This window comes from Anas acuta, chromosome 18, assembly GCF_963932015.1.
Source record: "Anas acuta chromosome 18, bAnaAcu1.1, whole genome shotgun sequence".
NCBI lineage: Eukaryota > Metazoa > Chordata > Aves > Anseriformes > Anatidae > Anas > Anas acuta.
Window position 1 is genome coordinate 2,033,694 of NC_088996.1, and position 24,827 is coordinate 2,058,520.

Sequence of the window (24,827 nt, forward strand, 5' to 3'; positions counted from 1 at the left end):
GCAGTTTAACGTTAAATACCATTGGGAACATATTCAAAGATCACTTTAAACGAAAACACTCTGATAGATTGTGTGGTGTTTGGGATCGGCCACAGTTCCTCATTTCAAGTGCCCTTTGGCTTTTCTTTCAGATAGAGCCATCAGAACAGGGCTCGCCAAAAATAGTTTTTGAAGGGAAATCATCTTTTCAAAAGGAACAAATATTTCCCTTGAAGAACTGAATTCTTTTTGAAACATCCTCCTAGTAGGTTTTATGTTTTGAAAACTTGAAACATTTTTTCAGTTCTCAAAACAGGATTTTTCCCACTTTTCATCCAAAAATACTCTTTTCACAGGAACTGTTATTATATTATTACAATATATTATCCTCCTTGTCTGTAAAGTATCATTGAAGATATGTATTATTGAGTTATATTAAAACATCTATTTATATTTTCCCACTTCAAGCAAATGGTATTTTTACCAGCCTTACTGTGCATTCCCCAGCAGCAATTCCAGCAGACTTTCACTCCTGATTCACTGGCAAGATGCTAATAGTGTCACTGAGGTTTCTGCACCCAGAAAAGGTTTGTTTAAAGCTTTGGTAATTGCTTTGAGCTCCACAGACTAATAATTGCCAGGCAGGAGAGCTGTGAGTCACCAAGGCATCTAATCCTGTGACCTGCAAAAGTACCTGGAAGAGGCAAAGGTTATTTAAGAAAGCAACATTTCTCCTTTCTGGTTAAATTCAATTTCTTTGTGTTGCTTTGCCAGTCAATGTGTAGTTGTCTAAGGAGTGCAGAGTGTGACATATAAAAGTGGTAGGTGTTATTACTAAGCATATTAAACTGACAAGAAAAACATAGGGCTCAGAGACAGCTGAAAGGCACTTTTAAGTCTCACCAAGAAAAACAAGCTTGTGACGTACTCCTTCCTGACCCAGGCTTGTATAAATGAACCTCAGAAGTCCAAGGAGAGATGAGGTCCCCCACCATAAATGACAGACAGAGAGGAAGACTGGACGATTGTCCAAAATTCAGGCTTTGGAAAAATAAGCTGGAACTGAGAGGGCTCTGAGAAAAAAAAAAAAAAAAAAAAAAAAAAAAAAAAAAAAAACAACTTTCTATAAATAAACGTGGGCAGGGAAAATGCTGGGGAGGGAGAAGATCTAACAGACAAACTTGGCACAAGAACAAGAAGTATACACTAACCATGAATAAATTCAGACTGGAAAATTGAAAGAAGTTTTCAGCCATCAAAAGAACAAAACCCTGGAACAGGCTTCCATGAGGAGCTTCAGGAGGAAGAGATGCTGGGTATAAGATGAAGGGCAAGAGAAAGGCACTGAGAGAGAAAGGCAAGCCTCTGTCCCTAGTCCTGCAGGGTAACCACATCCTGAGGGTCCAAGACCTTGGAGTGATGCGACTGCACCATCCCAGTCCCAGGGACCTCAATATCTCGGGACACAGGTGTGGGCTTGGAGTGATGTGCCCACAGCAACCTATCCATCCCTCCTGCATCACCTTCCTCAAAGGCTGATGTGACATTTCCTCCCTGACATTTCATTTTCTTTATCCACTGGGTCAAGGAACACTTTGCCAAGGTCAAAGCAATTCTGGTTGCTGCTGTTCTGAGCTCATTCTAATGGCATCAGTGTGAAACCGTGATGAGTCTGACAGCTGAACTCCAGGCTTAGAGATCAAGAGGTTTCTTCAAAAAAAGAGGTTTCTCACAGAAACCTTTGTCCCTGGTTTATAGCATGAGCCTTTCCTTCAGGGATGCTGCCTCAAATTCATACTCTCTTCCCATTTATCACATGACCTCTGGCAACCCTCCTCACCAAAATAATGGGTCTAAAGAAGAGGGATTTTTGAACAGTGGATTTTATTTTTTTTTTTTATCACTGGAGAAATTTAGGAAAAAATCATCAGGAAAACTAGTTTGCAGTCATTTTATTTATTTATTTATTTATTTTCCATCAGGAACAAACAAACAAATAAAAAACATTAAAAATGGCTATGGTCAAATGAAACTCTTATGGATTTTTCTCTTCAGAAGACTGAAACTAACCTAGGATTGAAACATTTCAAATGAAAAATTTGATCGTTTTTCAAAACTGACAAAATGAAATATTTTTCTTACTGTTCTTCTACCTAACCCCAGTCTATCAGACTGTTTTTCCTGACCACTGCCATTTCTCTCTATTAAAATAGGTTTGCACAATGCAGTTTTCCTACCTCTTCAAAATCATTTTGGACAACTTCAACACAGCTCTTTCATTCAATGGGAGAATCATGAGCAGAGAGTGATCCTAAGATCCTTTTTCAATCCTTTCTACAGGGTTTAAATATCCACTCCATGAGACTGGTGAGAACTCCCAGCAAGTGGGCACCCTCCCTGTGACATCTGTCAATGGCCACTGAGATAGCTACATGAGAAGCACATCAGAAGAGCTAGAAGCTAACACTGGAGATGTGAGATTAAGCTGATCTACCTGATCTATATCAAAAGACATCAATTCAGAGCTTGCACAAAGACACAGAACATCACTGGGTTGGTTGTTTGCAGCTAAAGATCAGGTTTCCTATTGCATGTAGGTTAGGGATAGAAGTGGATGGTCCTCTTAGATATATAAGCAACAGAGCAGAAACACACTTCAAAACTGAACAAAATGTTCACAGATCACAAAGAAAACCAAGCCCACCACCAAGTGAGTCTGGAAGTGGATGATTCAATTAATTTTCAATGATACGCAATTCATGCCTGGCACCTGAAAGACTCTTTTATTTCAAGGACTTTTTGCTTTGAGACTGAAAATGAAATTGAAAGTAAAATATTTGGAACAAGAAGTGAGGTGAGCATTTCAAAGAAGACTGAACAAAATATTTGTGTAACAGTCAGCAAGAGACAACACTTGGCTTTTTGCTCAGCCATAATGCTAAGACTCATGCACACTCTGATATTAGCGACTACGTTAAATAAACCCCAGAAATAATGCTAGATGTTCACCATGGGACTGGTAAAATGTGTTGCTATTCTGCATAAGAAAAGACTCCTCTTTACATGTGCAGGCAGTCTATCTCAATTTACTGATACACATAGAGCAGCTCAGAGTCAGAGTGAATACAGAAAATGTTTTCTTATAAGCAAATAGGAGATCACATTATTTCATAGAAGTTACTATAATAGCTGGAAATTAGCAAATGTTTTCACATCCTTGTTACAGGAAAAAAAAAAAAAAAAGAAAAAAAAAGAGATCAAAAAAAGAGAAAAAAAAAAACTCAACTAGTGTTCCTGGATAAAAATGACATTAATTGAAAGTTTGATTCTATTCCCTAATGTATTTTCCTGTTGCATTATAATTAAGAACTACTCACACCTAAGAGAACTCAGTATCCCTTCAAATTAGGGCATTACTAATAAATATGTTAATGTTTTTTGACTAGTTCTTAGTCAAAAAGAACTCCACATTGCCCTCATAATGGGTGTCAAGGCGAGGCACACTACCAAGGCCTCGGTGGATGTTACAGCTGCTGTTGGGCAGGAGGGAGCTTATAAAAAAGATAGAGAGCAACTTTTTGCTCCATCAGACAATGACAGGACAAGGGGGAATGCTTTTAAACTAAAAGAGGCGAGATTTAGATTAGAGGTTAGGCAGAAATTCTTCACTCAGAGGGTGGTGAGGCACTGGAACAGGTTGCCCAGAGAAGTTGTGGATGCCCCATCCCTGGAGGTGTTCAAGATGAGGTTGGACAAGGCCTTGGCCAACCTGATCTAGTGGGTGGCATCCCTGCCTGTGGCAGGGGGTTGGAACTGGATGATCTTTGAGGTCCCTTCCAACCCGAGCCATTCTGTGATTCTGTGATTTCAAGGCCAGGCAGGATGGATGAAGGCAGATGTCCATGGGCCATTCCATGTGCAGTTTCACTCTGGGTCACCTCCAAGTCACTGCAAAGATGCTCTGGAGGGCAACAGGTGCATGGTCTTTGGCCATACTTGACCACCTAACTTGGCTAGGAGGCTGCTCTTACAAGACAGCAGATACATCACTTAGATGCTGTCTGAGACTCTTTGAAAAGAGCTTCGGGGTTATTTTTTCCTTGTTCCTGGTAAAGAAAGAAATGCAAAGGAATGAAAACAGTGCAAGAAGCAAGCTGACACGTGAATGTGCCTTCCTGCGCTTTGGCTCTGTCACTGTTCCTGCTAATGCAACACACACCCACGGCCAGGCTGTGGATGGTGCTTACAGCATTGAGCCTTGACACGTGCTGCAGGATCCAGGCCAGTTCCCATCAAAGTCAAGCTGATTATTTTAATTAGCTTTGTTTCCTTCCAGCCCCCTGACTCTTTATTTTGTTTATTATGGTAACTGATTTGAATGTTACGTTGTTAACCTCAATCACAACCCAATTAAAAAGTCCACCATAAAATGCTGTGTCTTTGCCATCTTGACTTGGAATAATTAATGTGAGTAGTACAAAAAAAACTCCCTCTACTACTTCTCATTCCCATTTGGGGAATGTGGCACAGAAGTGAGGACCATTTGCCATTTGGGACTGTCACCCGATGGCACTGACCCTTTCTGCACCATCACAGGCAGCATGGACATCTGGGCAGCCCTGAGAACCAAAAGAGAGGAAGGTGGAGAGGAGGGTGGAGAGGTGGGAGCCCCATTATTCCTCTAATGCTTCCAAAGGGAAAGCAGGCTTCTTCAAAGCAGGAAAAACCCTTTGGGTGACAGTTTGAAGGGGACATGGTGGAAAGCCTGGAAAACTTGACCAGTGGCTAGATGGAGGTTACACTTCTAGCAGGACCAGTACCCAAGACTGCCTGTTCTGGGGAAAGGCTAGAGTCAGGTCCTTAATGAAACTGGCTTTACATTTGGGAGTTTTTGTTTTGTTTTGTTTTGTTTTATGTCTGTTTGTTTGTTTTAATTGTTCCTAAAACCCTTTTAGAACAGCATTCTAGTGTTAAAAAGCATTAGGATTGTATTTTCCCTTCTGCCAAAAAGAGAAAAGGGTTAAAGAAAAATTACTCATCCCAGGGATTGAAGGCTTTTTCTAAAGCACTGCTTGCTCTGGTCCTTGGGCTACATCTAGGAAAACTGGTCCTTGTCCATCAGTACCCCCAGAACAGCCTTTCTCTCCTTCCATTATCCAGAAACCTCCACAGATTTCCCTGCTCAGAAATATCCCTCTGCCATCAGCTTTCCTCCCCATGATAGCTCAGAAACCCATAAAAGCGCTTTTTGCAATGCTGCGTGGATTAAATAAAGTCTCTGAGCCACCCCACCACAAACACACACACACACACACATACACACTGCTGTATTTACAGATTGCAAATTGTCTTTACAGCCATGAGCTGCACACATGCAGATACAAATCTCAGCACAGCAGGGTCCTGGGTACGCTGTTGCTGGAGCAGCAAGAAATGCTGCTGGTAGCCACCGGTGTGTTGATAGCTAGGGCAAAGCTGCGTCTTGTTCTTCAGGCTGCAAAGCCGGGGAAGTGGTATAAAAAAAGCTGGGCATGGATGTGTGCCAGGAGGTAGTAAACAAACTGGGAGCTCTGTTTTTCCTCTGGCTTTCACTCCAGAGCCTTGTCTGTCTGTGGAGGAGATTGCCCGGCTGCACTGGGCAGATTTCTCAGATTCTAAAACCGGCACTTTTATTTATTTTTTGGTGATGGGGAGGAGTAGGAGTAATTAACCCTGCTTTGTAGAGAGCCAGGTGAGCAGCAGGAAGCTGTGTGGACTCTGCATTCAGGCCAAAGGCAGTAAATGGCACGAGAGCAAAGTTCAGAGCTGCCTTCAATCCTCGTTCACATAATGAAAGCATGAAAGCAGATTCACACGATGGATGAACATGAAAAGCCAAACATATCGATCACTCCGTACATCGCTGGCAACCAGCTGTTCTGGCAGCAGTCTTACAAGGGCTCTGCTGCAGTCAGACACAAGATAATGAGGAGCAAGCAAAGGAGCCTGGATCGGGTGGGTTTTATGCCTAGGGAGAAACCCTGCTTGTCCTAGCATCACCTGTGCTGCTCCGATGTTGCTCACGGTGACTGTGTTTTCTAGATGGTGGACTCTGTCCAGCAAACGCATTTGCTGTGTGCCTGAAACCTGCTGCACAGAGGCAGAGAAGCTGTGGCAGTGCTGCAGGGAGCATCAGGACGCCAGAGCTGCCCGAAGGGCCCAAACATCCAAACCCTCTGCTTCCCTCGGGCTCTGCTGCACGACTAACAAAGCAGGTGGTGCGCAAGGTAAGACAGCATTTCACGTTCGTTCTTCTCCGTGCAATTAGGCAGAACGAGGCCTCTGCACAGGCAGGGCAAGCGCTGCAGGCAGGGAAGGCAGCAGCACGGGGCTGGCTGCAGCGTGTGGGCACGGAGCAATGCTGAGGCCGGTGTGGGCAGGGGCGCTGGCTGGAGAGCTGGGGGTGCTGGGCAATGTAACCCTCACCATTTTCTCTGCCTCTTCATGCTGTTTTTTGTCTCAGCACAAATGCCCTCGGGTTTGCACATTAGGTGCTCACTGCCAGCTCGCCAGCTGCCTTCCCTGCTCCAGGAGCCCCTGGGGATACTCCCGGGCCTGTGACCCATCCACCTCCCCAAATCTGGAAGCCAGATCTTTGCAGACGGAGGCGGTGACCTCAAATTGTCCCTGAGCACGGATGGTCCTCTGGGAACCGATTTAAGAGTCTGAGAGGCACCTTAATGGGGGGAGGAGGGATGGGGGGCAGCAGCAGGATATGTCCACTTGGAGACCCACCAGAAAGGAGGTCCTCGGCCTGCTGGTGGCTGAAAGCACCAAGCCCCTCTCTCTCAGTGCCACAGCCCCAAGGAGGAAGGGCAGTGCAGGGAGAGCCAGCCCCCAGAGGGGGCTCACCAGCTTTTCCCATGGGAAGCACCTTCCCAAGGTTCCCTTTTGCTCATACATCTGTGAAACTGTGCAGAGATGGAGAAGGAAAGTCATGCTTCCCGTGACAACACTGCTGCTGCCTGGTCCCCGAGCTTTTCTTTAGAAACATAAAAATAGAGATAACAACAAAACAAGACAATGCACTGTGTCACATTCTCCATGCCAAAGGCTGTGGCTAAGCCCTCATCCCCTGCCATGTCCTCAGAGCCTTTTCTCAGAGCTCCACAGGCTTCTGCAGCTCCTCCTTTGACCTTCCATCTGCAGCAGCAGAATTCTCCTCCAGGATTTTGATCTGGCTGTCTGCCTGCAAGGGTGCCTTGTAGCTGGTTACCCATGCCCTGCTGACCTCCTCGAAACCTTAACCAAAGTTTCTGCTCCTTTCTACCACCAAAATAAATGTTGAACAGGCTCCTGGCTCTGCATCAGCCTGATTCTATTCTCAAATGGGTTCATATGGTTTTCTTCTAGGGAAAACGTATGACCTGTGTGTCCAGGTCCTACAGACTCCACACAGCTGCTCTGGAAGGCATTGTCTGACTCTGTGGGCACAAAATACCCTTTTCTTGTATGCCCTTCTCTGTCCTTGTGGTTTTAGGGTTAGCTGTGGCTATGAGATATCTTTTTCATTTGTGACAAAAAAATGAAGGAGGATAATAACAGAGATTGCAGGGAGAGGAAAATAGCTTTATATTTAAGGAGCTGGATGCTGTTCTCAAGACCTGGAGTCTGTCTCCATTCCAGCACTTCTATGTGATGCCAGGTGAAACCTCACCTTGTTATGGTCATTTCTTTCCTTTTTTTTTTTTTTTTTTTTTTTTTTTCTTTTGTATTTACTTGCCAATTCCTTAGTGCTCACAGCTGCCTCTCTATTGAATGAGACAGTGTTTTCACCTCAGCAATGCTAGACCCAGGATGGCATTATTTTTTTCTCGGAAGTGCTCATTTTTCCCCATCAACCATACAGGCTGCCTACCCAGCTCAAGCAACTAACTACCCAACAGCTGGGGCAGCAAGATGAATTTTACCTGGTGTGTCTGTCTGGGAGTGGGGATATTTTTCCTTTTAGGCTCTGCAGTATTATTGTCCTTTCCTATCACTTTATGATTATCCTTTTTATGACAGGGTTTTCCGACTCACAGGGTACAGTTCATTGAACAATGCAGAACTCAAACTAACAAAAAACAACCACCCAAATCTGAATAAAAAGGATGTTCAGCATTCAGGTCCAGAGCTGGAAGATTTTAAATGCAACCAGACTGCAGCTCATGTTAATACAATGTTCTGTGAGCAGAGCTCTCATTTGATTTGTCATTTATCAGTGACCAGTCTCAGTGCTACAGATGGATTCTGCAGCAGACATTGGGGATTTCAGGAGAAGGGGGAAGCCAGGAGAGGCAGCAGACAGGAAGGGCAGTTCTGTAGTTTGCTAGTGCCTTACACACCTCTGCATTCATTCACAGATCAAAAGTACTTGCTCTTTACAACTGCTCAAACCCACTGCTATTGCTGTCTGTAGGATCAGGTCATCTACTGAGCTGTAGTGCAGAGGGAATTACTATTCTAAGAGAATACACGATTCCTTTTTTTTAAAAAAAAAAAAAATTGTTTTATCTATAGAATCTATGAACAATGTTGGTATTGATTAATTTACCATAACATTACACATTTCTAAATGAGGCCACATGTTTTTCATCGATAAATGCTCAGAAAGAAAAGCGTAGAGAGATGAAAGGTAAAGAGGTAAAATGAATCCAGGGAGAAATGCCACAAGATGAATCCTGGGAGAAATACCACAGGAAGTTTTGGAAATTATACTTTTAGAAATAAAAAGTTAACAGTTGGACTTGATGATCTTTTCCAACCTAAAATCTATGATTCTATACATTAGAAAATGAGAATTAAGACTGAGATTGTGGCTTAGCTCTAATTCCTTCCTTAAAGGATATCTCATTATTTTGATATGTTTGTGTGCTGATTTAACGTGCTGTGCAATGCAGCTTCCATTATTCATACCATCTAATGTGTGGTAAAGTACAGCTTCATACTTTGGATTTGCTTGGACTTCCACTAGTAAAGGAGCTCATGAGAACAGGTCATGCTAGAAGAAAATCAATTCTTATAGATTTTTCCAAACCCTCTAATGAGACTGATAGCAAATCAAGAGCTAGCTTTGCTGTGAAGAAACCCCAGGCATTTGGTAACTTTTGGTAATTTCAGTTATTTACATAAACACGGAAAGCGCTTGATACTACAAGTACTGTCTATCTCTTTCTGAGACCTCAAGAGCTAAAGACTCACAGAGCAAAATATCTGATTCTGCTATCAGGATTCGGGACTATGGCAATACCACAAATTATGAAATTCTGAAATGTGTGCTTTATGATCGAAAGAAAGTGGATTTTCAGACTTAAAGGAAATCTGTGCATCTGTTTCACTAACACGTTTTGAAAATGTCTGTCTGTGAAGCTTTGAGTCCTTCGTTTTTTTGAGTAATTTGGACTTACTCCTTGTAGCACTAGGAAGTAATGGGATGACTTCCAACACCTGATACTGCTACATCTGGAAAAGCTGCCCCTGGCACATGGCAGTGTTTGCATTAGAGGAAAACACTAAGCAGAGACAGAATCAATGTCTCAGGAGGGAATATCTCTGTGGTCTTCTTTCAGTGTCACAAGTGTGAGACTCCTTAATGGCCTAGATGATTAAAATGATTTTCGTGTGAGATGGAAAGAGCAAAGATGAGGATCACAAAGGCACGTAATAAATGTACCACGTGGTTAGGCATCGTACAGCTGCACCTTGACACTGTAACTCATGCAGATGATATCTGGATCACTGCAGGGATCAAAATAAGAAGCCATAAGCTCCATTCTTTCTCATGCTTGTCCCTGGTAGAAAATACTCAGTAAATAAGTAATTGGTTGTTTCCTCTCTCCAGAGGAGTCTGTATAAGAGAAACAGTTAAACATAATTATGCCATATGAGCTAACAGAATATGTCCGTTCCGGCAGAGGCTTACGAGCAGCTTCTGATGCCACATTGGAACCTCACTGGCTTTTCAGACTCAAAGGGACTTTGCTTAAGTTCCCTTCTAAAGGAAACGGCTTCAGCTCATTATTTGCAGACAGCATCTGTCACTTTTCTATGCCAGTGGATGCTGATCGTCCTCAAAGAACATTGTACAAATGTGCAGACTGCTGTGTGTTGAGAAAGAACTGCTATTATATCAATTTTCCACTTGAAAGCAGCAATAACAGCAAAAAAAGCCTGAGCCACATGACTCTATTGGATCTGGGGCACTTTCACTGAGGCATTCACCCTAAGTGAAAGACAAGAAACTAAAAGAGAAGGTATAGACAGTTTCAGTGCTGCCAGTGTGTTACTGAATACTCTTGGTAACCCTGGGAAATGCAGAAAATGGGTGCTTGTGGCCATACTGGTAGAGAAAGAAAATCCAAGGAGATCTCATTTGTTGTTTCATGTGGACCTGCTGAAGGAGCTTCTGCTCACTGCAGCATCTGAGACTCACATGCCATTGGGTTGCATAAAAGATCTCCTGCAGCAAAAGCTGCCACAAAGTGCAGATTCTGTAACTTACAGAGCCTTTGAGGCTCCTGGTCCTGTGAAATCTGTAGGAGCTGAGTACATCATCTCCTTTCTTAGATCTGGACAAGGGATATTTGCTGTGCCTTGTGTTCCCATCAGCAAGCACAGCAGACATACGGAAGTTTACAGGGAGATGGGATGCTGGTTCATCCCTCCATCCATCCACCTATCTAGTTACCCTGGCAAATACCACTTTGTTAGCTAGTTCTGCTGCTACAAGTCCATCCTCCACTTTGATTGCTAACTGTAATGTGGGAGCCTCCAGGTACATTCCCATCAGGGGCTCTGTCCCAGCCAGCCAGACCCATTCCCTCTCCTGGGTTGTACAACAGGCAACATGCAGGTCTGTGGTGAGACTGAGAATGTCTGGCACAAGCAGACTTTTTCTGAAGTCCAACAAGCAACATTTGCCTATAGCAAGTAGAGAACAGTGGATAAGCTAGTAACCGGTCACTGCCCTCCAGCTCTGAGCAGCTTTATCTGGACATAGCCTACATACCTGCAGGAAGACAAGGACGTGAGGACAGGGCATTTCAGGACATTTGATTCTGAGTAGGACCAGCAGGTATTTTGGTGTGAAAGTGGGGCCAGAGAAACAATTTCAAAATAAGAAAGCAGGGCACTTTCATGAGCAGTGTTACAGGAACACATTTGGTAGGAACACACTGATTGAGTTTTGAGGCTCCAGCCATGCATACAGTACATAATGCACCTAGGGAACGCCAAAACTTACCATCCCTCCTTCAAGTTTCATGGCAGGTCTGACTGGGACATGAAGAGACATTTATTGTACGTCTGCTGCCACAGTTGTGCCCTGAGATTCCTGCAAACAGTTCACTCTGTGCATTTTGTACAGTTATTTGAGGCAGTTTACTTGCAGTGACTAGTGAGGAGTCTGTGTGACTTCTGGATGGCACAGGTTAAGTGAGACGACCTCACTTCCTTGAGTGCTAAAGTGAATGGAGAAATAAGGAGCAAATGTCAAGCAGCAAACACTTCTTGGCATGCCCTGACTTCTCTTACAAAGACGACTTCACTTCATGGGCCATATTCTCTAAAACCTCTCTAGGAGAATCCAGAAGATCGCCTGGAAGACAGACGGAGTACAGATGGAGTTACTGGCAAATCTTCCCCTAATTTTAGGGGAAGAAGATTCCCTCTTTGTGACTCGGTAACTTGATCTTTCACATCTGCCTGTGTACCATCCTAAGCCAACCCTCAAACTTCAGTAAGGCTGGGGCTTTTGAACAGCTGTAGAACAGGCAAATATCACGGTCTTGGCTGCTCCATCTTCCCAGGCCTGGGCAAGGAGGCACTTACAGAAACTCTAGGGAAAGGAGTTTGAAGAGCATCACCCACTGACAAGCTCTGCAACCTTGCTTGCTTCCAAGAATCTGTTCGCTTCCATGTAGGACAGTCAGAACTGGCATAATGGGAGGGCAGTGGCCTGTGCCAGATCCATGTCTGAAGGAGGGGCAGAATTAGGTAATCTGCTCCTCTGGAAATGCTGAATGGAGAAACTTGAAAACCTGTAGGAATTCTGACTCAGCTGGCCTGCATCTCTCCATAGGAAGCTAAAGATTTCTCAGTATGATCAATTCAGATGTGTTTTCCCTACATAAGAAAAAATGGAGTTTTCACATAGAAGGGCCATTTCAATTTTCATCAGCTAAAATTTTCATTGTTAAAATAATAGTCCTGAGGCAGGAGAAATGAACATTCTTCCTCTGACTGCAAAGGGAAACCAAGAAACCAAGTAACAGTCTGGTTCCTGTCTTCTTATCAAGTCCCCACCAAATTTTTATTTTTTTTTTTAGTTTGTTTGTTTGTTAGTTTTTTTCCCCCTCCCTGAAATACAGGAAAATGAATTTTGGAGAACTGCCAGAATGATTACATGAAATGCCCTCTTTGCAAGAAGGAATTTAGAGAAGAGCAAGATTTAGTATCAAATTAAGAACAGTTGATGGACATTCACTGCTACCCCAGCAATCAAAAGAGGAATGACTTTCCACAGCAAAGGGAAAGGTAGGGGTTTATGAAGAAGTATCTCTTGGTAGTGGGTTCTGATTGTCCATCTACACCTGTCCCAGGAGCACCTAATCCCCATCATGCTCCGAGATGGATTGGAACCTGGACTGCAGAGATGTGCTCAAACTCCTCTCAGGGTTTTACCAACAATGTCAAAAAGCTGACATTCTGAAATGTGTCACTGCAGATGGATGACCCAGATAGCAAACCTGGCAGCTGGCAGCTGTTCTCAGGATATCGCTGTTGGCCTTTGGAGCTACAGGCCAACAAAATTTTCTGAATTTTCATTTTTGAAGGACCAAGTTTCTAACCTAGTTGACTGACATTTTAAAGCACTTGTAGAATATTTTGAGGAGGTTACTTTGATCAAAATTTAAAAAGTGTACATGTATCTCAGCATACACATACCAAATGCATTTCATAATACACTTTAAGTTCATTCAAAAAGAAACAAACAACCTTTAAATATATGGATGTTTTTTAAATCCTCAAAATTTCTGTTTCAGCTATTTTTTTTTATTCATTATTTTCTTCATTCATTATTTATTTTTTGCTTAACTGGTTAAAAATTTTGTCACTCTCTAAGGGATTCTGCTGCAATAGGAAGGGGCAGAATTTTAGAATGTATATGGATTTCAGGGAGCCCTAATTCATTCTGTGTTTCATTAGAATGCAAACAGCTTCTCTATACACTGGTTGTCCTCCAAAAGGGTTGGGATTTAGAATTAGCTGGAATGTTTGAAAACTTCAGCCTAATTCTTCTCTCACTGAAACTAGTTGCAATGGTATTGCTGACCTCAGTGGGAAAAAATCAGGAATAGGGTTAACAGAATCTCACACCAGAGTGACGTGCTGGAATATCAATATTGCCAGATCAGCATATTTTGTCCCAAAAGGTAAGCTGTAAGTGACATTACAACTGAACGATACCCTTTTTACAGTTCTCCATCAGGTCCTCACATTGCAAAGCCATGCAGCAGGCATTTACATGTGATACTTTCAGTAGTAATCACAGATTTCTCATAGATGGTGTTTTAGCAGTCTTACTGCATGTCACAATTTAATATTGAGGTGAAACAAATCCTTTCTGTAGCTTTGCTCCTTGGAGCTGAGTGTCAGGCAGCAGCAGACTGAGCAGTCTCTGCTTGCAGCCAATTTACTTGAGCAAGGTTTTGAAATAACTTTGTGACAACCTCCTAATGAAACCAGGGACAGGGCTGTTCAGAGAAGTCTAATTGATTGCGAATGTCCACTGTTTCCCAGTTCTGGGGAAAGCATTGCAAGAACCATAAATAAGCATTGTAGCTCATGGCTCATACATCATTTTAAACATTTGACCTTTTTGAAAAGATGGAAAACAGCAAAATAAACAAAGGCTCTAATTTTGGTGTTCTAGCCACATTGGATTTATTAAATCTAGATGTGGAGAAATGAAAAAGGGGGCCTAGGAGTTTTCTGCATCTTCATTGCAGGGGGAACTCTTGCTGGGAGGGATCATAGAATCATAGCATGGTTCGGGTTAGAAGGGACGTTAAAGATCACCCAGTTCCAAACCCCTGTCACAGGCCACCCACTAGATCAGGTTGGCCAAGGCCCCATCCAGCCTGGCCTTGAACACCTCCAGGGATGGGAATCCACAACTTCTCTGGGCAACGTGTTCCAGTGCCTCACCACCCTTACAGTGAAGAGTTTCTTCCTAAAATCTAATCTATATCTGTCCTCTTTTAGTTTAAGACCACTCTCCTTTGCCATATTGTTATCAACCCAAGTAGAGAGTCCTCCTCCATCCTTTTTATAATTCCCCTCTAAGTGTTGAAAGACTGCGATGAGGACACGCTGGAGCCTTCTCTTCTTCATGCTGAACACCCCCGAGCCTTTCTTCATAGGATAGGTGCTCCAGCCCCTTGATCATCTTTGTGGCCCTCCTCTGGACCTGCTCTAACAGCCCTACATCCTTCTTGTGCCTTACAGCCTTACAGCTGTAATAGCCTTACATCCTCCTGGATGCAAGGCTCCAAGTGGGCCCTCACCAGGGCAGAGCAGAGGGGGATAATCACCTCCCTCAACCTGCTGGTCACACTTCTTTCATTGGCCTTCTGGGCTGCAGGCACTGCTGGATCATGTCAAGCCTTTCATCCATTAGAACCCCCAAGTCCTTCTCTGCAGGGCTGCTCTCAGTGAGTTCTCCTTCCAGCCTGTGCTCATACCCAGGATTGTCTGGCCCCAGGTGCAGCACTGGTTGCACTGGTTGAACTGAGGTTCAACTTGGACTGGTTGAACCTCATTAGGTTCATGTGGGCCCACTTCTCTGACCTGTCCAGGTCCCTTTGGATGGCATTCCTTCCTTCTTTGGTATCAACCGCAGCAGCTTTGTGTCATCTGCAAACTTGCTGAGGGTGCACTCAACCCCATCGTCTATATCATTCATGAAGATATTGAAAAGCACCAGTCCCAAGATAGACCCTTGAGAGACACTGCTCATAATGGGCCTCCACCTGGACATGAAATGCCCATGGGTGGCTTTGCATCGCCCCATGCTCCAGCCATTCTCAGCAACCGTGGTACCACCAGCAGCCTTCCTTCCCCAGCAGTGGATGAAGCCATTTATTTGCTGCTTGGGATTTTTTAATTTTTTTTTTCCTATGTGAAATCATACATCTCTTGAGGAGATACTGTGTATAGCATAAAAAAATAAGTGAGGCAGGTCTGCACGTATGTGGTTCGAGATGAATTAGCCAAGCAAGGTTGAAATACGGTTGCTTCTAGAGCTATGTAGGAGCTGGCACTGGCACAGGCAGTCTAAAGAGAGTCCAAACAATTCTTCAGCAAGTCTACTAAAGTGACCTTGGTCGTCCTGAAAAGCACAGACTCACTACTGAAGCTGCTGATAGATGAAGATAATGCTATGTCTTTTCTAATTAGATTTTTAAGTGCTTCAGGGTGAGGACTGACTTTTCACAGGGGACACTACAACATCCAGCAGGATGAAGCTCTGAAGCAAGTCAGAGCATCTGGCTTTATTATCTGAATAATGACCAAATCATAAGTAGCATAATAATAAGATGAAAATTGTATGATGGAACAAGAAGTAACACTAGTAATATGATAATAACAATAATTATAGTCCTGTTATTAGTTATAATTATCCCACTGTGTTCGGCAGACCTGATCAGAGGTCAGGTTCAGCTGGGGAGTGTGTCCAAATGTAACTGGTCACATTGTCCATGTGCGAGAAGCCCCAGGGAGGAGCTGGTGGCTGTGGAGGTTCCGTCCGGGTGCAGCTTGTCCCTGAATGTCTCAGGGCTCTGTCGGATATTTAGTGTTACAGGTTGGGACAGTAAGCTAGTGACCTGGAGATGGGGTGAGAAGCTGAGTCTGAATCAGAGGTGTGGGTGACTAAAATGGGCCATCTGGGAAGCACTTCTCTGCCCACGTTGCCTTTCTGACAATGAGGAGTCCAATCTAAAGCAGTAATTTAAGGTTCTCTGGTTGTAGTGCAGAGAAATAGGCACTTCCAAGGCTCATTTATCAGACACAGGCATGTCTGAACTTAGACCACATGCCTAATTTTTGGCAATTCAGATTCTTAGGGCTTCAGATGGCCACGTTTAAATTGGGTGTAATAACACTTTGTCATCTATATTTAAATTGTCAGTATTTTGGGAGACAACTATTTTTTACTGCAGCCATACTACACTGATCTTACTTGGACTCTGTAGATCCTACCGAAGTACCGTTAATCTACGGTAACAATAATTACAAACAATGCTTTATTTAAATAAGTACAGTGATCAGCCATTCTGGTTTCTTTTGAGGAATATCTCCTAAGCTTTCTGTTGTGAATAGATAAAATACTCCGCTATTGATCTGTGAACACTGTTGACCACTGACACAGGCAGTAAACTGGCACAGCTGGGAAGTCTGGAATTGAGAGAAGCTTTCTGAAATAACTCTTGCTCTTGTGCAAACTGGAATGACAGCAATAATTTGTCTGCTCCTGTGTTGGCATGCTATGATATCACCCAAAACAGAGAACAGCAATGGGAAGTCTCCTGAGATATTTCCCCTTCTGGAGAGGCTATGAGCTGCTTTGCAATTCATGCTGAACTACTGGAACACAAAGAAGTGCCAGCTAGAGATATCCTCCTGTGAGAGTCACGCCCAGCCATGGCTTTATTCCTGTTATTTTAATTAAGATTTTCAACTGAAAATTGATTCTCTTAAAATACTGGAGGACCATTAGAGTGGTCCAGAGAACTCTACCTGGTGCCTTACAGCATTCTCAAGCTGCCCCTTACTATCCTTTCAAGAGAAGACAGTAAGTCTTACTTAAGAGAAGACAGTAAGTCAAAATCATGCCCAGGTATGCAACTGGAGCCTCAAACAGCTGCGACCACACAAAAATAAATGCTGCAGTCAGACGTAGCCAAGCCAGGGATCCGCCATTCAGTTAACTGTATGGGGTGGGGACATGGCACTTTTTTCTCCAGTCCAGACCCTCCAAAATCTTGCTTTAGCACTTGCACTTCACTGGACAAAATGGGAATTGCTGGAGGTGGAATTGTCTCCTCACCAAGGCCGTGACAGTGCTCCACCGCCAAGTGCCACTGTCATTAGTGGACATGACTGGTGGAGCAGCATCGGTGTTGCACTTGCATGGATTCTTGCCTGACATGGCTGTGAAGCATCTGTTACCAGCAGCTTTCCCTGTGCAAACCTCACTAGGCATCAAGAATAAAGCTAGTATAGCCATGACCTGTAGATTTCTTTTTTTTTTTTTTTTTTTTTTTTTAGGTTTTGAATCATCCTTACCAAAAGAAACTCACATAGGGTCAGTGGGATAGCTCCCTGAGCAGCGAATGGGACATAAAATCAGCTGGACTGTACCCCATGCTGACAAAAATGCATTTGTCCTCCACAAAGCAGGCATGAATCTTCATTTATGTGTGACTCCTCCATTAAGTAGCCCATTGCCCAGTACTTATTGCAAAGTAGATGCACATGTGGGTGCACAGCAGAGATTTTCCTTAGCCTTTTCCCCCTCATCTGTTCTGCGTCAAGTGCACTCCACTGACTTCAGACCAATCTGTCGAAGACTTATAGTCTATCTTTGAAGACCATTAACAGCTAAACTTACTGAATCTATGTTGGTATTTTTGATAGCTCTTTTCCTCCCTGTCCGCACAAGAAGAGAGAATTTGGGGTAAACTAACAGCCTGTGCTGGACCTCTCTAGAGAAGGGCTTTACTGGTAGCCTGGGTAATAAAATAATGTATCATATAGGAAACACTATGAGTAGGCATTTTTTCATCCAACAGCAAAATTAGATCCAGATGAAAAATATTTTTTTTTCCTCCAAATGTGTATTTTCAATGAAAACTTGGAATTTTAAAATTCTGAACTTGTTCCTATTTTACTGGTTTTCTTCCCCGTGTTTTCTGGCTTTGTGGTTTTATTCAGAAAGCTGTATTCCTTTTGTGAGTGTGTGCACATCTGTATTTGTGAGTAATTGATGTGGTCTAACTGGGATTGTTCATTACTGTCAACTTCCTTTGCAATCCTATAATTTTGACATCTATATGTTTTTCCTCAATTTTACATTGGGTTGACCCCAAATTACTGTGAAGCAAGGCTAACTCTGAGACTAAATAAAATGATGCCTCTGGAAATTGAGAATGTATTAGTTATGTCATTGGATGGATTCCCTGACAGGAGCTTAAACCGAGCACTTAAGAACTGTCTTCAGCATCTTATTGTCTCTGACGAGATCATGATTCAGACTACTCAAGCAGTATCTCAAGTAACCCTCGGGGAGTAGAACTGGATCCAAGGACAGCATTTTGATACATAGGTTAGCAATGAATTCAGGTTTAATTACCTTGTCTCTGCCAGCTTAAAGGAAGTTGTCAAATAAGATCACAGAGGGTACAGACAGCCATGCCCAGGTATGCAACTGGAGCCACAAACAACTGTGACCACACAAAAATAAATGCTGCAGTCAGACGTAGCCAAGCCAGGGATCCGCCAAAAGATTCACCCAGTCAACCTCTCCTGCCCCTCAAAAAAAAGAATCCTACGCCATGCAAGCATGTACCCAGCAGGGAGAGGTCTGCTTGACCCATCACAGAGCCACTTGCCTTGACCACACGGTATTAACCAGCTACACCACCTCATGTTTTGTGGGTTTTGTTTGTTTGTTTGTTGTATACATCCTTGTCTCATACAACCCTGAGAACTGGTTGTTTTCAGGTTCTCCTTCCAGACCACATTTGGCTAGTGTTTCAGCTTCTTGGATGTTTTTATTTTGTTTTGTTTTGTTTTTAAGCTGTATTTTTCAGGTCACAGTTTAAACTTTTTTTTTTGGAGGATTGCAACTCCAAAAGAATGAACCACCCAGGCCTCGATAAAGAGTTTACAAAGTATATCAGTACTGCCAAGTTACGGCTGCATGTGCTTCAAAAATCCCTGCTACTTGCAAGAAATCTATGCAGTTCACGTATATATTAGCCAAATGTGGAGAAACAGAATTCAGTGCCATTCAGAGCAAATAATATAATGGACTGAGAAATACTGCAGTGCAAAATTCAACCCATGGCACAAAATATTTGTGAGAAACCACTCCATATAGCCCCATGCTTCCATATGTGCTAGATGAGAATACTTGAGCCTGTTTCCCCAGTCATGATGGTCAAGGTCTAAATGTAAGTTTTCCCAGCATTTTCTATTGTTAGAACCAGTTTCCAATTAATAATGACTTTGAAAACTTGAATCCATTGGGCCAAACCTCTCCATGTTAAATGCATTCCTCAGGGTTGATTTTCTTCTTTTATTCTCATTCTCAGTCTCATTCTTAATTTTCTTATTCATACTTATTATTGTTATTATTTCCCTTGAAAGATGTTTAATCATTTACCAAGTAAAAAACAGCAAGGAAAGGGTTTGCCTGTATTTTAATAACTTCAGTTTTTTATTTTGAAGCAGGGGTTTGAAGACCTGCAGTTTGAAGAGCACGTGGGGTAGGGCACTATAGGGGCTCTATAGGGGCACTATAGGGCATTCCTTTGCTACTACTTCTTAGTGTTCCACTGAACTGTAAAATGGGCCTGAAATTCCAGGAGCAGAGCTATGGAAACATTCTGCTCTCATACCTACAGCTGAAGGCAGTGAGATTGTGCATACAAGTGCTATAAAGTGCTACAAGCAGAAGTATTTTGTTCATGAACTGTAATATTTGACAGAATACAGAAAGGAGTTGGTGAAGATAACTTATTTGATAAAAGAGTCAGGAGTACATGAGAGTATTCAGAGTAAAAATATCTAATTTAGCATTAGTAAATTGTCTATACTGACCACTTTGGCTTTAATCTGAGCAGAGCTACCTGGTTGTAATAAAAATACCACACCTTCCCTTAAAAATGGTGTGAAAGAAAATGAAATGAAAAATACCATGACAGAATTAATATGCTCTGATCATCTTAGAAAAGGTGATAAGGAAACTGATATTTCTGTATTCAGTGCAGACCATGGACAATATGCAGTAAAGCATGCCTGGCACCATGAATACACGGAGAGCTTAATGACATACTGAGCAGGTACAGAATCAGAACCAGAATCAGAATCAGAAATAGCATCTATATTGTGCTCACGATGAGTCCAGAGTTCTGTGCAATCGCATGAAATCTCAATTGGAATATGTACATGTAAATGAGCCCAACTCAGAGTTACCTCAGTTCTGTCATTCTTGCTAGGAACTGGGAACATGACTTTTTTTAATGCAGCAATTTTGGGGTGAAAAAAATGACATGGTCAAGACTCTCTGCACCTTTGCTGGGTTTTGCAATGGAGACTGAAAGCGTCTGATGATGGCTGCTTTTAAAAGCTGAGGTGATACGCCCTGACCACAAGGAGCACCTTGCTGTCAACAAGGAGCACATCCAGATGGCTTTAAGGAAACTCCAGATTCAGATTTTGTTTTCAGGAACCAGCTACATGTGAGTTCCCATGCTGAATTTTGACAGTTCACCCAAATTTCCAGCACTGCTGAAGGTTGCTGATATTTCTCCTTTGCATTTAAACATGCAATAAAAGTTTTTAGCCATTACCTGCTTTCATTGCCCCTTCTTATGCTCAGCCAGTCCAACAAAGGACTTTGCCAGCCTCCTGCAGTAACCTGCCTTTTCCACACTGGGTGTTGGGGGAGGGGGAACGAAGAGCTCAAATAGAATTGCTTTAGGTTCCGGGGATGACTGTTCTGTTGCAAAATAAAAGTGTTGTGAAAGTTTCCCCATCTCTGAGGGATCAAAAGGAAGTGTGAAAATTATCTGGTTCTTTGTGTGAGATCAAGGAAGTAAGACCACCAGGGAAGTCTTCAGATGACGACAGGACTTCCCATACCCTCATGATTCTGGCTTCTCTAGGACTTTTTTAGTCAGTAATTACATTTGCCAGGACTAAGGTTTTAGTTTGGCAATTCTTTTCATTTTGAGGGAAGTTAGTAGTAATTACAAGTTTCCAGGCTGGCCGTTTCATAAAAGAACAGAAAAATCTCAATTACAAGAGAAGGTCACTAAGGCTACTGCTCATTCTCTTCTTCTCACTTTTGCTTAAATTGTCAGTGAAGATGGCAGCTGGCATCGAATGGGGTGCCTGATTGTATAGCCCCATTTCAGCATCTTCTCCAGGTGGAAGTAGAAGGGAATGCAGGTGACCAGACTGCCTTACCCTGATGCAGCAGTGCCCTCCAAGCCTCTTGGCTTTTAAACTATCCTGGCTGTCATCTTATTGCTCATTTTGAATTATGATATTAATAGAAATAATGTTAATTTAGCCATTAAATTCAATTAAAGTGAAATGCTGACAGCTCCTGAGTCACTAAAAAGCACCTAGTAAAATTTTCAATAGTGCTCTCAAAATGCAGCCAGATGTTCTTTGCACTTTGAGTTACCTAATGTCTAAGAAAAGTTAGTGGTTTGACCCAACTGTATTTATTGCCTTTAAGCCTAGGTATTTGACGTTTCTGAAGATGAGATAAAGGAGAAGAACCTCCCACACTACCTGTGAAGCCATGACCAACTCCGGGGACACAATGATTTCTTTAACAGTGCTGTGAGTCTCTTTGTGTGTATGGTAAGTTGTGTTGTGCCTGCAATCCAAAATAAAGGCCAGCACATGCCACTAGTGTGCTTCACACAGAGTGCACCAATGAGTACATACATGGACTTTCACAACTACATCTTCAAAAGCTGTTTTAGGTGAGCTGAAGTCCTGCTGTGCTCTGCTGTTGGGCTTGTGTGGCTCAGACACCAAAGCATGGTGTCTGATGGGTATGGGCTATGTGTAAGGGTTTTCTTTTGTTCTTTCATATTTTCATACAGGATGCATGGGAGCAGGTTGTCTTGCCTTGAGACACTGCTTGTAGGAAGGGCAGAAAGCCTTTGGATGCCTGTCTCACCCCAAGCATATAATTCTGTAGCTGCCTATCCTCCTCTGCAGCATCGCCCAGCCATGAGGTCCTGCTGTTGCCTGCGGTCCAAATTGCACATGACTACTGATTTTTTTTCACAGGTTTCACTAAACACATGGCTACAGTCAGGTAATGCAGGTTCTGCTGAAAGCCTAATGCAGAGTGTTACAACCCCTGTACAACTCAGGATGGATTTTCATCTGTACAGCTTTGCAGGTAGTCACGTAGCTAAGTGACACTGAGCTGAGAAATCTATAAAGTGGAACGTCTTTGTTAGCCATCTCGTGGAATTGTTAATGTCATCTTTAGCTCTCATTCATGTCAATTAGCCAAAGCCCCATGGAGGAGGACTAGATACATAATTCCAGCTGGAACTGGTGCGTCGTGTGGTTGCTGCCACAGGTCCTCAGCTCAGACTCATCACTCATCCGGCTAGTCACAGGGGTACTCTGGCAGTCCCATCCGGATGATGCTTATTTAGTCCCTTTGGTCTGCTGAAGCTGGTAATAAATCAGCTCCATAATGAGGTGAAATTGCCATTGGAACACGCTATAACTACATTGTCCAAAAGGCTTTATTAGGCAAAATAGCTGCTTGATATCTGCCTAGTTTGTTGGTAGCCTTTCTAACTGGTTTGTCTTATGGCTGATCTTGAATAGTTTATATATACAGAAGGTATTTTCCAAGACATTTATAGGAGTATTGGGCTAACAGTCCATAGCAGCACTCAGGACTGGTCATCTTTGTTCTCCTGGGACAAGGGTTACTTCATAAGAGTAACACTCTTATGCCATTCACACTCACATGCCATTTTTTCTTGAAAGCAATTCTCAAAGGTGGTTACAACATCAATACTACACATTTCCTTTCCCCTCCACTAAAATAGGGCAGCCCCGATAATTTTCCTTATATCAAACTGGATTAAAGGCTAGCAATTCCAGCGCTGTCTAGGGGATTTAAACACCCTGATTGCCAGTGATACCACTAGAATCCAAATAGCAGAAATCTTTCTAAATGCTTCCACACTGCTTTCGCCTACAGCAGCCACCAGCAAACCTTTATTTTCCTTCTTTTCAGCCCAAATGTTTTTTTTTTCCTAATGTAATGTACTTCCTGATTACATTTGCCTGTATCATTCTATATGCTATTTAAAAATGACATTTATTGTTAAATAAGCCCTACTCATTTATACAGTCATCACTCAACCATACTAATGAGAGGCTAACTACAATTTGTAAGCTGCCGCTTTTCTTTCCCTTCTGTAATTATATCAGTGATACTCAATCTTTTCTGCCCTGTGAGCCACAAGGCCTATTCTGTGGTCACTGAAGAGCTGGGTGCCTTCTCCACAAAATATTACTTCTGAACAGGGGTCAAACAGCTGGAGGACATAAAGACTCAGCCCTATTGACATTTCCTTTGCCCTGAAATGGTGCTGATTATCTCTCCAAGTGTTCTGGAGACTGTGTTTTGCTTAGAAGCTTTTCTGAGTGCCACTTGAGCTCCTGATATCTTCTGCAAAGATTTTTAGGATGAAGAGGGGTCCAGATTCCCATCAGCACCACTAAACACAAGTTTTCTACCACCCTCGCTGTGCAAGACACATGGTATGTTCTCACTTTTGCTTGGCCTTCTCCTGGTCTTCATCTGCCCAACACTGTCACTGAGAACATGGCTGTCTCACTTGGGAGCAAATAAAGGGTTTATAGACTTTTTTTTGATTGCAATTTTCCCCTGCTGCACAGGAGAGGGTATGGCTCTGCTGGTAGCAGAAGTCCTGCTGATAGCAGCTATTGTGATCTGCCTGCCCAGCTCTTGCCCCAGCTCTGTGCTGGAAACCACACAAAACAGAAGTTTTCCAGCACTGTGCCCAGGCTCTTGGGCACAGGTGCACTTACTAAGTTGAAGACACTTGGCAAATGGCTTACAGGTGTAGCCTTCTCCACTAAATCCATGTCTGATCCTGGTGTTACCAGGGCAGCCAGATGCCCAGGCCATGCCTTTCTACAGGGCATGAAGGGGATGACACTTTAGCAGCTTTAGCATCTGAACCAAATGCCTGAGGCACCCTCAGAGTCCTACAGTTGGGAGGAAAATTGCTCCAAGGCTAAGCCTTGCCCACAGCAGCTCCAGTGCCAGGTCCTGCCTCTCCCTTTACGTGGCAAAGGACCTTGTCTATCCACCAGAGAAAATTTCTTGAGGAAATCCAGGCTTTCCCAGGATCCTTTGAAGCCTGGGGAAAGCATGCTGAGAAAGGAGACTTCCTCACTATTTACCCCTGTCATGACGCCAAAGTCAAATTTTTGATCCTAGCCTTTGGTGTGGATGCAATTAACACGTGGCCTGCTCACTGTGGGATGGTTAATAGAAGAGTGAGGAGAGACAGGAGCAAATGCTGGCCCTTTTTAGCACTCTGTTACTGCTCCTTCTGCTATCTGAAATGCTGCAGTATATCATTATCTGTTGATTGCAGTCTTTTGCCCAGTTTTTGCTCTTGCCCAGTCAGCACTCATCTCCAAGACAATCTGAATTAATTGTGTGAAGGACTTCACAACACTGAAATATTCAGCAACATTTAACCAAAATCAAGACAGAGCAGGACTGGTTCTGATCACAGTTTGAGGTGGGCAGACATCTCAAGGATTGATGGGTTTTATGGCTGCTCTTTACCCCAAGAGAGGGAAAATGCTGCATTTACACCTTGTTGTGCCACAGATCTACTATTTTATCAGCAGAGCATGTATCTGGTGGATGGAATTGCTCTCTGAAGCTCTTCTTTCTTTGTCCTCTAAGGGTTTTCTTTACCTTCTTTACGAACCTCAGATTT

At 43.0% G+C, this 24,827-nt stretch overlaps 1 protein-coding gene and 1 long non-coding RNA gene across 8 annotated transcripts in view; one reads left to right on the top strand and one right to left on the bottom strand.

Annotated features, from left to right (window-relative positions):
• Positions 1-24,827, bottom strand: part of SHISA6 (shisa family member 6) — a 255,547-nt gene that overhangs the window by 151,303 nt on the left and 79,417 nt on the right. The window lies entirely within an intron of this gene.
• On the top strand, positions 1,923-23,080 carry LOC137841709 (uncharacterized). The gene is made up of 3 exons (XR_011088705.1): positions 1,923-5,973; positions 6,061-6,245; positions 21,536-23,080. It is a non-coding gene; the product is annotated as an uncharacterized lncRNA (long non-coding RNA).